Source organism: Balaenoptera acutorostrata, chromosome 12, assembly GCF_949987535.1.
Source record: "Balaenoptera acutorostrata chromosome 12, mBalAcu1.1, whole genome shotgun sequence".
Taxonomy (NCBI): Eukaryota; Metazoa; Chordata; class Mammalia; order Artiodactyla; family Balaenopteridae; genus Balaenoptera; species Balaenoptera acutorostrata.
The window spans coordinates 34,888,963-34,903,821 of record NC_080075.1 but is presented as its reverse complement, the minus strand read 5'-3'; positions in this window follow the sequence as shown (position 1 = coordinate 34,903,821).

The following is a 14,859-nucleotide window of genomic DNA, read 5'->3' as shown; positions in this document are numbered from 1 at the left end:
TGAAACTAACACAACATTGTAAATCAACTATACTTCAATTAAAAATAATAATTAAAAAAATATAGTAGATGTTAAGTATCAGAAGGGAGGCACAAGTAATTTGCAGTGACATGGATGGACCTAGAGATTGTCATACTGAGTGAAGTAAGTCAGACAGAAAAAGACAAATATCATATGATATCACTTATATGTGGAATCTAAAAAAAGGGTACAAATGAACCTATTTACAAAACAGAAATTGAGTCACAGATGTAGAAAACAAACTTATGGTTACTAAGGGGTGAAGGAGGGGAGGGTTAAATTGGGAGATTGGGATTGACATATAAACACTACTACATATAAAATAGATAAGTAATAAGAACCTACTGTATAGCACAGGGAACACTATTCAATACTCTGTAATGACCTATATAGGAATAGAATCTAAAAATGAGTGGATATATGTATATGTATAACTGACTCACTTTGCTGTACACTTGAAACTAACACAACATTGTAAATCAACTATACTCCAATTTAAAAATTTAATTAAATAAGAAACAAAAAAAATAAAAGAGAGGCACAAGTAGAATGATGTAATAATTCAAAATACAAATTGCTTTGGCCATCTCTATCAACAACAAGCAAAAACACATTTATATTCTCCATTGTTTCTACATTATATAATCACCTAAAGTCATTCCTTTAATGACCCTAAATTCACATACTGAGGCCATAACACATCCCTGCCCCTGCTCCCCCACTCGCTTCCACTTTGATATGGTGCAGTCAGCCTATGAATTCATTTCTATGTCATTTTTTGCCATACCCAAGAAAGCGCTCAAAACTGATGTTAGAAAGGAAAAAAAATTCCAAATCTAAATGTCCCTGCGATGAGGATATAGCTATTTGGGCAAGATAATACAGATCCTATGTAAGAAAGATTAATTCCAAAGTAATTTTTTAAATACATACAAACAATGTACATGATGTAAAAGGAAGAAAAAAGTAGAAGAAAATACAATAAACTTTGATCCGATTTTGACAATGCAAAAGAAAAAGGTTTTCTAAGCCTAAAATATTAGAATAAATCACAAGAGAAAAGATACATAAACCTAGCTGTATAAAATGTAAAAGGTAATTAATTGGTTCTTTTAAAGCAAAATTGTACACTTGAAACTAATATGTTATATGTCAATTATATCTCAATAAAATTTTTAAAAAGGAATTTATTCATCCTAATAAAGGTCAAGTATAAAAAAATTTCACCTAACATCATACTTGAAAAGTCATGAAAGAAAATTAATATATTGTACTTCAATAAAGTTTAAAATTTCTGCTCTTCCAAAGATACTATTAAGAATATGAAAAGGAAAGCTGCAGACTGAGAGAAAATATTGCAAAATACATATCTGATAAAGAATCTATCTATACTATATATAGAACTTTCAAATTTAATAATAAAACATACATTTCAATTTTTTAAATGGGCAAAAAATATGGCAAGATGGTTCACCAAAGAAAATATACAGATGGCAAATACATACAAAAAAACAATGCTCAGCATCATTGGTAATTAGGGAAATGCAAATTAAAACCATTATACTTCTATTAGAATGGCAAAACCACCACCACCACAACAACAAGAAAACAAAATTAAAAAGTCCAAGTGTTGTCAAAGATGTGGGATAAATGGAATAATCATACATTGTTGGCAGGTGTGCAAGATGCTACAACCACTTTGGAAAACAATTTGGCAATTTCTCGTAAAATTAAATATAGTCATCGTATAACCCAGAAATCCCACTCCTGGGTATTTACCCAAGAGAAGTGAAAATATATGTATACATTAGAACCTGAACATAAGTATTTATAGTAGCTTTATTTGTAATCACCAAAAACAAGAAATAACCCAATTGCCTTTCAGCTGGTGACTGGAGAGGTAAAATGTGGTACATTTATATAATGAAATACTACTTAGCAAAAAAAAAAAAGGACCAACCACTGACACACAACTCAGATGAATCTCAAATGCATTATACTGAGTGAAAGCAGCCAGAATCAAAAGACTACCTACTGTATGATTCAATTTATATGGCATTTTGGAAAGATAGATCTAAAAGGACAGAAAACAGATGAGAGTTTTGCAGGGGCTGGGAATGAGGGGTAAGGTCACCTATAAAGGGCACAAGGAACATTTTGGGGGGTAATGGCAATGTTCTACATCGATTGTGCTGGTGGTTTCATGACTGCATGCATTTGTCAAAACTCACAGAAATAAGGAAAAACATTCTATATATTTATAAATTATATTTCAATAAATCTGATTAGGAAAATAATATTCATTAAGTGTAAAAAATAAGCAACATTTAAAACAAATCGAAAACTGAGGGAAATATTTTCCACATATATGAGGGACAAATTATAATATTCTCAACTTATGAAAAGTTTTACAAATCCACAGGGAATAAAGGGAATAAAATGAATACATGTAACATGTCTTTAATGGACAAAGATATGATTAGAGGGAACAACATAATAGGAGATGGTTATGAGGTAACCATATCTGACACATCTTGCCTGGATGTGAATTGTCTAGGTTTTCCAGTTACTCACTGTGTATTCTTTGGCAAATTATTTAAACTCTCTGTGCCTTAATATCTTCATCTGTAAAGAAAGGGTAATAAAATGGCTCCTCACAGGGTTACTGTGAAGATTAAATGAGGGTACACATAGAAAGCACTTAGAAGAGTAGCTGATACAGTAGGTGCTCAATAAATGTTATCTAATATTATGGTCACTATTTATTATTTATAAGGCACATTCAATCTTGTTAGTTATTAAGAAATTGCAAACCAATTATTTAATAAGAAACCATTTATTTCTTTTAGTGAGCATAAGGTGAAAAAAGGTCCATCTTCTGCACAAAACCTCCATAACTACTCCAGCTTAAAGAGCTCACACTCCTCTGAATGTTTTGTCTCTACTGCTCATTTGGAGAAGCTGCAAAGCATAAAAGAAACGGCACAGGCTCCTGGATTACATGAAAACATTATTCCATTTTTTAACTACCATGTGACCATGGGCAAGTTGAAAAGCCTCTCAGTAAGAAAATGGCCATCAGAGAGGAAGTGACCTCTCACCAAATTATGGATCTGTTGGACTTCCCAGCCACTAGAACTATGAGAAATAAATATGTATTGTTTATAAACCACTAAGTCTGTGTCATTTTGTTATAGCATCCTGAATGCCTAAGACAATCAGAGAAGGAATAAATGAAGGTAAAATAAAATCTTTTTTTTCTTATTCTTAATTGATTTAATAGATAACTATTCAAATATAATGATAAACTATTGATTTTTGGGTGGTAATGATGTGTCAGTGTAGGTTCATCAACTGTTAACAAATGTACATTCTGGTGTTGATTTGATGAGGGAGGCTATGCATGTGAGGGCAAGGAATGTAGGATATCTGTACCTTCCACTCAATTTTGATGCTAACTTAAAACTTCTCTTAAAAAAAAACTGTCAAAAAAACAAGGCAAAAAAGAAGGAAAGAAAAAATAAACAAATGTAACAAATACAAAATAGTTAAACACGTTAAATATTAATCCAACTATATCAATAGTTACTTTAAGTATGAATGATCTAAATATACCAAATAAAAAAGAGATTGTCAGAGTGGATCAGAAAAACAAGACCCAACTATAGGTTATATTCAAGAAACTCACTTTAAATACACAGACACAGATTATATATAAAAGTGGGTTAAAGTAAAGGGGTAAAGAAAGTTAACTATCTAACACTCATTTTTAAAAGTTAGAGTACCTATATTAATTTTAGATAAAGCAGACTTCAGAACAAAAAAAAAATTATGAGGGATAAAGAGGGGCATAACATCATGATAAAGCAGTCAGTTATTTGGGAATATATAACAATACTTAACACCCATGCACCTAACAGGAGCATCAAAATACATGAGGTTAAAAACATACAACTACAATTAGAAATAGAGAAACATTATTCTAGCTGGAAACTTTGAGTAATTGGTAGATCAAACTGGCATAAAATCAGTAAGCATCCTGGTGCTGAACTGAACAACAGCATCAGTCGACTTGATCTAATTGGCACATAGAATACTTCTTTCAGCAACAGCAAAATACACATTCTTCTCAAGGTCATATGGAACATTCAACAAGGTAGACCACATTCTGGGCCATAAAACACGCCTTGACAGTTTAAAAGAATAGGTATCATACAAAGTATGTTCTCAGACCACAATGAAATTAAGTTAGAAATCAATAGCAGAAAGACAACTGGAAAATCCCAATGCACTTGAAGACAAAATAACACTTCTGCATAATGCATGGATCAAAGAAGTCTCAAAAGAAATTAAAAGGAAATAACCTAAAAAGTAACAGTGATTATTTCTGCAGGGTAAAATATGTGTCAATATTTTCTTTAATAATTTCCATGTTTTCTACAATCTCCTATAATTTACTTTTATGATCAGGAAAAAAGGTTTTTATTATTTCTTAAATGAAATATTGAAAAGGTAGAATTTATAGGCTCTGCTGACCGATTGTGGAGGAGGAAGGGGGTGAGAAATCAGAGTTGAGGATAGCTGAGGATATCTTGATTGACTGGCTGTTAGAAATGCCACTAAACTAAACAGAAGTTATAGAAAAACAGTGTGACTGGGGACTCATGAAAATAGTTTGGTTTGGAGTCTATGTGATTTTGAAACATGATTATCAAATACATCTAATACAGGGGTACCCAACCCCCAGGCCACGAACCGGTACCAGTCTGCGGCCTATTAGGAACCAGGACACAGAGCAGGAGGTGAGCGGCGGGTGAGCGAGTGAAGTTTCATCTGTATTTACAGCCACTCCCCATTGCTTGCATTACCACCTGAGCTCCGCCTCCTGTCAGATCAGCGGCAGCATTAGATTCCCATAGGGGCATGAACCCTAATGTGAACTGCGCATGCAAAGGATCTAGGTTGCGCACTCCTTATGAGAATCTAATGCCTGATGATCTGAGGTGGAGCTGAGTCAGTGATGGTTGTGCTGGGGAGCGGCTGCAAATACAGATTATCATTAGCAGTGAGGTTTGACTGCACAGAGACCATAATAAATCAATTGCTTGCAGACTCATATCAAAACCCTATCAGTGGGGCTTCCCTGGTGGCGCAGTGGTTGAGAGTCTGCCTGCTAATGCAGGGGGCACGGGTTCGAGCCCTGGTCTGGGAAGATCCCACATGCCGCGGAGCGGCTGGGCCCGTGAGCCACAGTTGCTGAGCCTGCGCGTCTGGAGCCTGTGCCCCGCAACGGGAGGGGCCGCGATGGAGAAAGGCCCGCGCACCGCGATGAAGAGCGGTCCCCGCACCGCGATGAAGAGTGGCCCCCGCTTGCCGCAACTGGAGAAAGCCCTCGCACGAACCGAAGACCCAATACAGACAAAAATAAATAAATTAAAAAAAAAAAAAAAAAAAAACCCTATCAGTGAGTGGCAGCTGAAAACAAGCTCGGGGCTCCCACTGATTCTGCATTATGGTGAATTGTATAATTATTTCATTATATATTACAATGTAATAATAATAGAAATAAAGTGCACAATAAATGTAATGTGCTTGAATCAACCCAAAACCATCCTCCCCCACCCCACCCCCTGGTCCGTGGAAAAATTGTCTTCCGCGAAACCAGTCCCTGGTGCCAAAATGGTTGAGGACCGCTAATCTAATATATACAGTTGTAAACTAAAGTCTGAAGCTTGGTAAGGTTTGATCTGTTTTTCCATCATGTAGGGGTGGCTCAAGTGTTCAGAATAGAGGAGGTCTTCCAGCAAGAATGAGACAGGTAATGAGAGAAGAGGATCAAGCATAGAATCCAACAGCAACCCTGAAGGGACAGATGGAAGAAGAGAGGCAAGCAATTGTTCAGGTGGTAGAAGGAGCAGTTGAAGTAGAAATGGGTGAAAGGGGTGTCACAGAAATTAAGCGAGGAGAGAATTTCAAGAAAAGAAGAGACTATCATCGTCAAAAAGTAAAGAGAAGTCAAATCATGAGTACTGAAAAGATACCAGCATATCAGAGATTTCAGGGTTAGGCTCCTTGCCTGGTTCACTTTGAATCCAAGCACTACCAGTTACCCTTCAGACCTGAAGCCAAATTTCAACGGGTTGAGCTAGGACTGGGAGGTGAGGATGTGGACTTGGGAAAATGACATGATCCTTTTAAGAGATGTAAAGGGAAGGGAAGTTATAAGGTCTCTGTTTATGAGGAAGGTAGAGTTAAGGGAAGGTTTTCATGTTTATTTTTGGCTTGTTTTTTTAGTACTGGGGAGATTTGCCCATACAAACCAAAAAAGAAGTAGCAAACCAACAGGAAGATATTAAAGGTTGAGAAAAAGGACAGCTATCTGATAGAAGATGGTGGGCATAGAGGAGGTGGAGATATTGTTCTTGGAAACTGTTAAGGGCACATTTCTCCAAAATGAGAGAGAATGAAGAATGGGTGAAGATAGTGATCAGTAGATGAAGGAATGCCAGTTCAAGAAGAGTGACACCAGGCCTTCCCTGGTGGTGCAGTGGTTAAGAATCTGCCTACCAATGCAGGGGGCATGGGTTCGAGCCCTGGTCTGGGAAGATCCCACCCAGCACAGCCAAGAATAAATAAATAAATAAATTTATAAAAGTAAAAAAATGAAGCTTGATTTTTGTTGATTTTTACCGTTTATGTTCCTGGTACAGTAGGCAGGGTAGGAGTGATGTCGAGGACTTGAATAAGTTGGCAAACATTTTGAACATTTGCTGAAAGGGAGAGAGAAGAAGCTTGCTAGAGATAAGGAAAGCTGAATTCCACTGAGACTATTACAGGCCCAAGGAGAATTATTTTTTAGTTTAAATTCTTTTCTTTTTTTTACCTCCCATCCAAGAAGAGAGAGGAAATTGTTTGGCTTTTTCTAGATTTGAGGAAAGTGACCAAAATTAGGAGAATCGTTTTTGTACGTGAATTTAAGTTGAAATCATCCTTGATTGAGCCCTAATCATATGGCAAGAACCATGCTAGACACAAGGAATATGAGTTCTGTCGCAGCAGACTAATAGCCTAATAGATATCCAAGACCCAAGACGTCCATCCCACATCATCTACACACACATTCAATCTATTTTAGGGTGAAACATGAAATTCTACACAATAAATAGTATCTACATTTCTAAAATATGCATACCTGTTTAAATAACTCCCTGAATATGTGCCTTCGTGAAGAGATCAAATCAAATTTAAAGGTATGTCAAAAAAAATGAGTGATTGCTTTTTTAGAGAAACACCCATGGTCACCAACTAAAATATTATTTTACTGGGAGGAGCTCAAGGATATTGGAACATATCGGTGTGGGAAAGAGTAAAGAGCGTTCACACATGTAGGGAAGTGTGAGATTGACATACCTGAGCTCAGAGGCCAGGGAGGAAGAGAAGTGTTCTGTGGCTATTGGTGAAGATTAAATCCCTAGAATAGCTTGAGCTTAGTGTGTAGCAAGTTGTCGGTTCTTGATAAGTGGAATAATTCTGACTCAACTTTTCTTTATCTAATTGTGATTAAATGGGATATTTCATAACCATAAAGGTGAATCTGAGAGTACTAAGAACATTATAAGGTGGTCCTCACAGCCACTGAACGCCCCCTTACAGTTCATACCGCCTGGCCCCGCTGCTCCCCTAGGCTGACGTTTCATCCCTAGGTGTCTATACAGCCTGTCCCACAGGTCTCAACCAAAGGTCCATTTTCTGCATGAAACCTCCATAACTACTCCAGTTGAAAGAGCTCACACTCCTCTGAATGTTTTGTCTCTACTGCTCATTTGGAGAAGCTTCAAGTCATGAAAGAAAGAGTGCAGGCTCCTGGATTACATGAAAACATTATTCCATTCTTAACTGTCACGTGACCTTGGACAAGTTGGAAAGCCTCCCAGAACCTTCCTCTTACCTTACTTTGATATATCCATGTTATGTGCATGTCTTGTCTCCTATCAGAGACAGCTACTTAATCTGTGAAGTGCAAAATGAAAATATGGGACCCTTTGTTCAAAAAACAGAAAAAAACTTTTTCCTTTCTTCCATAGTTTCTCTCTTTCTCTCAACCTACGATGGTGTTTTTGATTTGCTATTTAATATCACACTCCCTTGGTCATGGGGATACTTGCAAGATAATTGTAAATCCTCAAAGGCACACAGAGCCCCCCTCCTGTGACTCAGCATGCAGGTGTATGTGTCTGACCTTGATCCTTCCTGCATCTGCACCAAGACCCCCACAGTGGAGGTAGAGGAGTGGGTTGTGGAGAGCACACCCAAGGAGGTGGGGAGAAGCAGGAGGTGGGACCACACATGAGCCACAACTCCAAGCCCCCAGGGCATGCTGCATTGTCCCATTGGACTTTACTTACAAAACACAAATTCAGAAATATAACTAATAAGAATTTCAAGTTGGCAACTTTAAAGTCTTAAGTATGGGGCTGTCTTCTGAGTATGAGTCCTGGGTAACTATGTCGGTCACATGTCCAAAGAGCCAGCCCTGCCCTCAGACAGATTTCAGGATCTTGGAGTATTAGTCCTTGTTGTTTTATATCTTTGAATCTTCTGTAGCACTTGTGCTTACTACATTAGCTGGAACGTGGTTAATTTCTGTTAACTGATTACTTTTCAATATGAGAAAATGAATAAAGAATTGTAGGCCTGAACAGCAAATGAAAATATTTCCCTGGCCTGGATGAGGGGAGTTGGTTCCTTATTTAAACACAGCGGGACCTCTGAAGAAAAAATACATTCCAGAATAAGTCCGAATGGATATGTTTTATTAGGCATTTCCAGGAATTGGAGACTGCAGATGTGGGTAGGAAGAGTATATAATTGAATAAACATGGAACTCAAAATTCCCTGAAGTACCTCTGAGGATCCAACATTTTCCTCTGAGGATGTGTTCTTCCAGACGTGAACAGATTACACACCTGTGTATATTTTCTATCTAGGATGCAGAAAAGCAAACCAGTTCAGATCAGTCACTCTGCAGAAAGCTCAATGATTCACAAAACCATGTTTCATTGTTCAGTCTTAGGGCAAGTCCTTTACTTTGGTCTCTTCTGCCAGGGAAGCCATGGGGATAGTTCAATGTGGGGACTATGGGGTCCTCACAAGACCTGGGCTCCAGGTGTGGCCTTCACAGCTGTAGCACTTTGGTCCTCACTGCTTAGAATCTGATTTTCATCTTCCAGTGTTCAGTTCAGTCCTTTCCAGGCCTGATTGCTATGGCTGAAGGACCACAGCATCAGCATGAGCTTTCACACCACTTTCTCTAAATTGCTTCAATATGAACAATGAACAAGGAATGTGTTATTAGTTCTGAATTAGCTCTAAGATAATTATACAGTAACATGTTACTCTCACTTTGTGATTTCTATTCCTCATGTGGGCATATTTTCTCCAATTCCTTTTCAGAATGAAAGTACTTCACCAGGTTCGATTATTCTTCATAGTGATGAAAAATGAAGTTCTTAGTCAACATTCTCTTTATCTCTATTTTCATGTATTTTATAGAAATGATGTCATCACTCAGCAGACATTCTTTTAGCAAGATGTTTCCAAACTCTGTTTACAACACTCTAACACTCAAGGTTAACAACCGATCAGAGGTATAATATATCTCTGGTTGCCTCTGAGGGGATCCAGAAGGTTTGGCAGATGCAATTGGACAGACATACAAGCAGCAACAGAAAGGCAGGGTTATATATATTTTGGAAGGCAATGGTCCTGAAGGAAATAACAAAAAGAGAAGGCTTTGTGATGCCATAAGAAAGAGCTTCTTCCACGTTGCTGTAATTTGAAAAGAATTTCTCTCTTATACAGAAAAACAACTATGTAATAAGCATGGATTTTCTGGAATTAGAAGCTTTCTAGCAATAATTATTAAACTGTTATTCTATGTGTTCTTATTGCTATTTTTTCAGATGTGTCATTCCTGGCCACAAATACATATGGAAGATATGATAGGAGTTCCCCACTGCCACAAGCTCTGAGAGCTGTAGCCACAGGGACAGTAACTAGAGTCTTAGCTGCAGACTAGTAAACTGAGACCATGGGACAGGGCAGAAGTTCTCCTCCCCGACTCCCCACCACCAGGTGACAAAGTGTGTTCAGATCTCACAGTGAACCACCTGACTTGGGACCATCACAAACTGGTGCTCAGCAAGACAGCAGAGGCAGAGAGACTGAGACAGAATCTCTGCATGAAGGGGTTTCCATACTCCAGCAAAGAAATTATAGAGTGAAATGAAGCAACTGACAAAGGATTAATCTCCAAAATTTACAAGCAGCTCGTGCAGCTCAGTATCAAAAAACAAACAACCCAATCCAAAAAGGGGCAGAAGACCTAAATGACATTTCTCCAAAGAAGACATACAGATTGCCAACAAACACATGAAAGAATGCTCAACACCACTAATCATTAGAGAAATGCAAATCAAAACTACAATGAGGTATCACCTCATACCAGTCAGAATGGCCATCATCAAAAAATCTACAAACAATAAATGCTGGAGAGGGTGTGGAGAAAAAGGAACCCTCTTGCACTGCTGGTGGGAATGTAAATTGATACAGCCACTATGGAGAACAGTATGGAGGTTCCTTAAAAAACTAAAAATAGAACTACCATACAACTCAGCAATCCCACTACGGGGCATATACTCTGAGAAAACCATAATTCAAAAGGAGTCATGTACCACAATGTTCATTGCAGCACTATTTACAATAGCCAGGACATGGAAGCAGCCTAAGTGTCCATTGACAGATGAATGGATAAAGAAGATATGCCACATATATACAATGGAATATTACTCAGCCATAAAAAGAAATGAAATTGAGTTATTTGTAGTGAGGTGGATGGACCTAGAGTCTGTCATACAGAGTGAAGTAAGTCAGAAAGAGAAAAACAAATGCCATATGCTAACATATATATATGGAATCTAAAAAACAACAAAAAAAATGGTTCTGAAGAACCTAGGGGCAGGACAGGAATAAAGATGCAGACGTAGAGAATGGACTTGAGGACACGGGGTGGGGGAAGGGTAAGCTGGGACAAAGTGAGAGAGTGGCATTGACATATATACACTACCAAATGTAAAATAGATAGCTAGTGGGAAGCAGCCGCATAGCACAGGGAGATCAGCTCGGTGCTTTGTGACCACCTAGAGGGGTGGGATAGGGAGGGTGGGAAGGAGACATAAGAGGGAGGAGATATGGGGATATATGTATACGTATAGCTGATTCACTTTGTTATACAGCAGAAACTAACACAACATTGTAAAGCAATTATATGCCAATAAAGATGTTAAAAAAATATTTAATTGACCCCCCCAAAAAGAGAAAAAGACACATGCACCCCAATGTTCATTGCAGCACTGTTTACAATAGCCAGGTCATGGAAGCAATCTAAATGCCCATCGACAGATAAATGCATAAAGAAGATGTGGTACATGTATACAATGGAGTATTACTCAGCCATAAAAAGGAATGAAATTGGGTCATTTTTAGAGATGTGGATGGATCTAGAGACTGTCATACAGAGTGAAGTAAGTCAGAAAGAGAAAAACAAATATTGTATGTTAATACATATATGTGGAATCTTAGAAAAATGTTACAGATGAACAGGTTTGCAAGGCAGAAGTTGAGACACAGATGTAGAGAACAAACGTATGGACATCAAGGCAGTAAAGTGGTGGCGGGGTGGGGTGGAGGTGGGATGAACTGGGAGATTGGGGTTGACATATATACCCTAATATGTATAAAACAGGTAACTAATAGGAACCTGCTGTATAAAAGTTAAATAAATAAAATAAAATTTAAAAAAAAATTTTTTTAAGAAATTATAGCATGAAGTCACGTGAGTTAAAGGCCAGCCAAGGACTAAATATCAGAAAATGGGGCGAGAATTAAAGGGAAGACCAAATTCCTAAGGGCTTCCTAGATGCTGACTGTGAGGGCAGCCCATCAACACATCTACACCAGGGAAGGAATCTTGAATGGGGATGTTTAATGATGGAAAAGTGCCCTGTAAGTAAACATTCCCTTCCACTCAGAGAAAAAGAAGGGAAATAGAAGTCTGATTTATGTGGGACAGCTCTAAAAGGCCCTCCAGATCTGTGGTCTGAGTGTATCGTACTCAGATTGCATCCTGTTTGATCCACACAAAGAGAGCTCTCACCCATACAGGGTGTGGGGTGAGGTGAGGTCCTGGGTGTGTGCACTGTGAGATAAAATAGGGCCTGGTTCTTGGCATGGCCTGGCTTCGAAATCTGTGGGCAGAGCAGGCTTTATTTACTCAGGGGCTGATTTGCCCCACACTAACCCTGGGCACTGGGACCACCACCTCCTGGGACTGACTCCCTTGGTGCATCACCATAGCCAATGTAGGGCAGCACCTCTCCAGCTGGCTCAAAAATTAGAAGTGAATAAATATTTTGCATTTTTTACCTTCTGGCTTGAGCATCTACTTTATGCAATTCTAGTTTTAAAATGGGCCTATGGAGCATCATATATGCGCCAGTATATTCTAGGTTCTATGGAGGTGACAAAAACACAGCGACATGTCCTGTCTTTCTCTCAAGGGAGGACAGGAAATGTATAAAACATAGCTATCAGGGTGGGAGAGAGCAAGAGACTTGCTTATGCTTCCTTAAGACTTTTGACCTTGGATGAGACTAGGGTTGAGGTCAAGGTTGACACCGCCATACAAACATATACACATTTTCATACATACCATACAAAGTACAGAGGAAGAGGTTCTTCTGATTTTTGAAGCCATTGAAATAGCAATATTGTATAAAGGAGGAATTTTTTTCAAATCCAAGATTTATCCTCAGAGGCAGCACAGTTGTTTTCTCCCTAAGGAAGTTGCCCCCCAGGAATGTTAATAGGTGTTAGGAAAAATAAATCAATAAAAGAAAAAAGAAAAATCAGGTTCCATGGTCAGTTAAGTTTGGAAGAATCTGGATGAAACAACATGATATAGATTTCTTCTCAACAGATTCCTGGGCACATTTGATATGTGAATGTGAGTTGTCTATCTCTAAGAGGGAGATTATTGAACCCTGAACTCTATCTATCTATCTATCTATCTATCTATCTATCTATCTATCTATCTATTTACTTGTCATGGAGCATCTTCCAGACCAGCATTCCATAGGCCCACTGGAAAATATGTCAACCTCAACTCCTTGGTAAGATATGACACACAAAGAGTATCCTAGGCACTGCACCATGGACCAAAGTGACTACCCATGGCTGCGTGTAAAGGCACCACACTGTCCACTCTGACTTTGAAGTGATGTGACAATTCCTAAAGCAGATGAAAGCCTCTTCACAAAGCCCAGAGATAAACCCACACACATATGGTCACCTTATCTTCAATAAAGGAGAAAAGACAGCCTCTTCAATAAGTGGTGCTGGGAAAACTGAACAGCTACATGTAAAAGAATGAAATTAGAACACCCCCTAACACCATATACAAAAATAAACTCAAAATGGATTAAAGACCTAAATGTAAGGCCAGAGGAAAACATAGGCAGAACATTCTATGACATAAATCACAGCAAGATCCTTTTTGACCCACCTCCTAGAGAAATGGAAATAAAAACAAAAATAAACAAATGGGACTTAAAGAAACTTAAAAGCTTTTGCACAGCAAAGGAAACCATAAACAAGACGAAAAGACAACCCTCAGAGCAGGAGAAAATATTTGCAAACGAAGCAACTGACAAAGGATTAATCTCCAAAATATACAAGCAGCTCATGCAGCTCAATATCAAAAAAACAAACAACCCAATCCAAAAAGGGGCAGAAGACCTAAATAGCCATTTCTCCAAAGAAGACAAACAGATTGCCAACAAACACATGAAAGGATGCTCAACATCACTAATCATTAGAGAAATGCAAATCAAAACTACGATGAGGTATCACCTCACACCAGTCAGAATGGCCATCATCAAAAAATCTACAAACAACAAATGCTGGAGAGGGTGTGGAGAAAAGGGAACCCTCTTGCACTGCTGGTGGGAATGTAAATTGATAATAGCCACTATGGAGAACAGTATGGAGGTTCCTTAAAAAACTAAAAATAGAATTACCATATGACCCAGCAGTCCCACTACTGGGCATATACCCTGCGAAAACCATAATTCAAAAAGAGTCATGTACCACAATGTTCATTGCAGCTCTATTTACAATAGCCAGGACATGGAAGCCACCTAAGTGTCCATCGACAGATGAATGGATAAAGAAGATGTGGCACATATATACAATGGAATATTACTCAGCCATAAAAAGAAACAAAATTGAGTTATTTGTAGTGAGGTGGATGGACCTAGAGTCTGTCATACAGAGTGAAGTAAGTCAGAAAGAGAAAAACAAAAACCGTATGCTAACACATATATATGGAATCTAAAAAAAACGGTTCTGAAGAACCTAGGGGCAGGACAGGAATAAAGATGCAGATGTAGAGAGTGGACTTGAGGACACGGGGAGGGGGAAGGGTAAGCTGGGACAAAGTGAGAGAGTGGCATGGACATATATACACTACCAAATGTAAAATAGATAGCTAGTGGGAAGCAGCCGCATAGCACAGGGAGATCAGCTCGGTGCTTTGTGACCACTTAGAAGGGTGGGATAAGGAAGGGAGGTTGGGAGGGAGGCTCAAGAGGGAGGGGATATGGGGATATATGTATATGTATAGCTGATTCACTTTGTTATACAGCAGAAACTAACACAACACTGTAAAGCAATTATACTCCAATAAAGATGTTAAAAAAAAAAAAAAAAGGAAACCTCTTC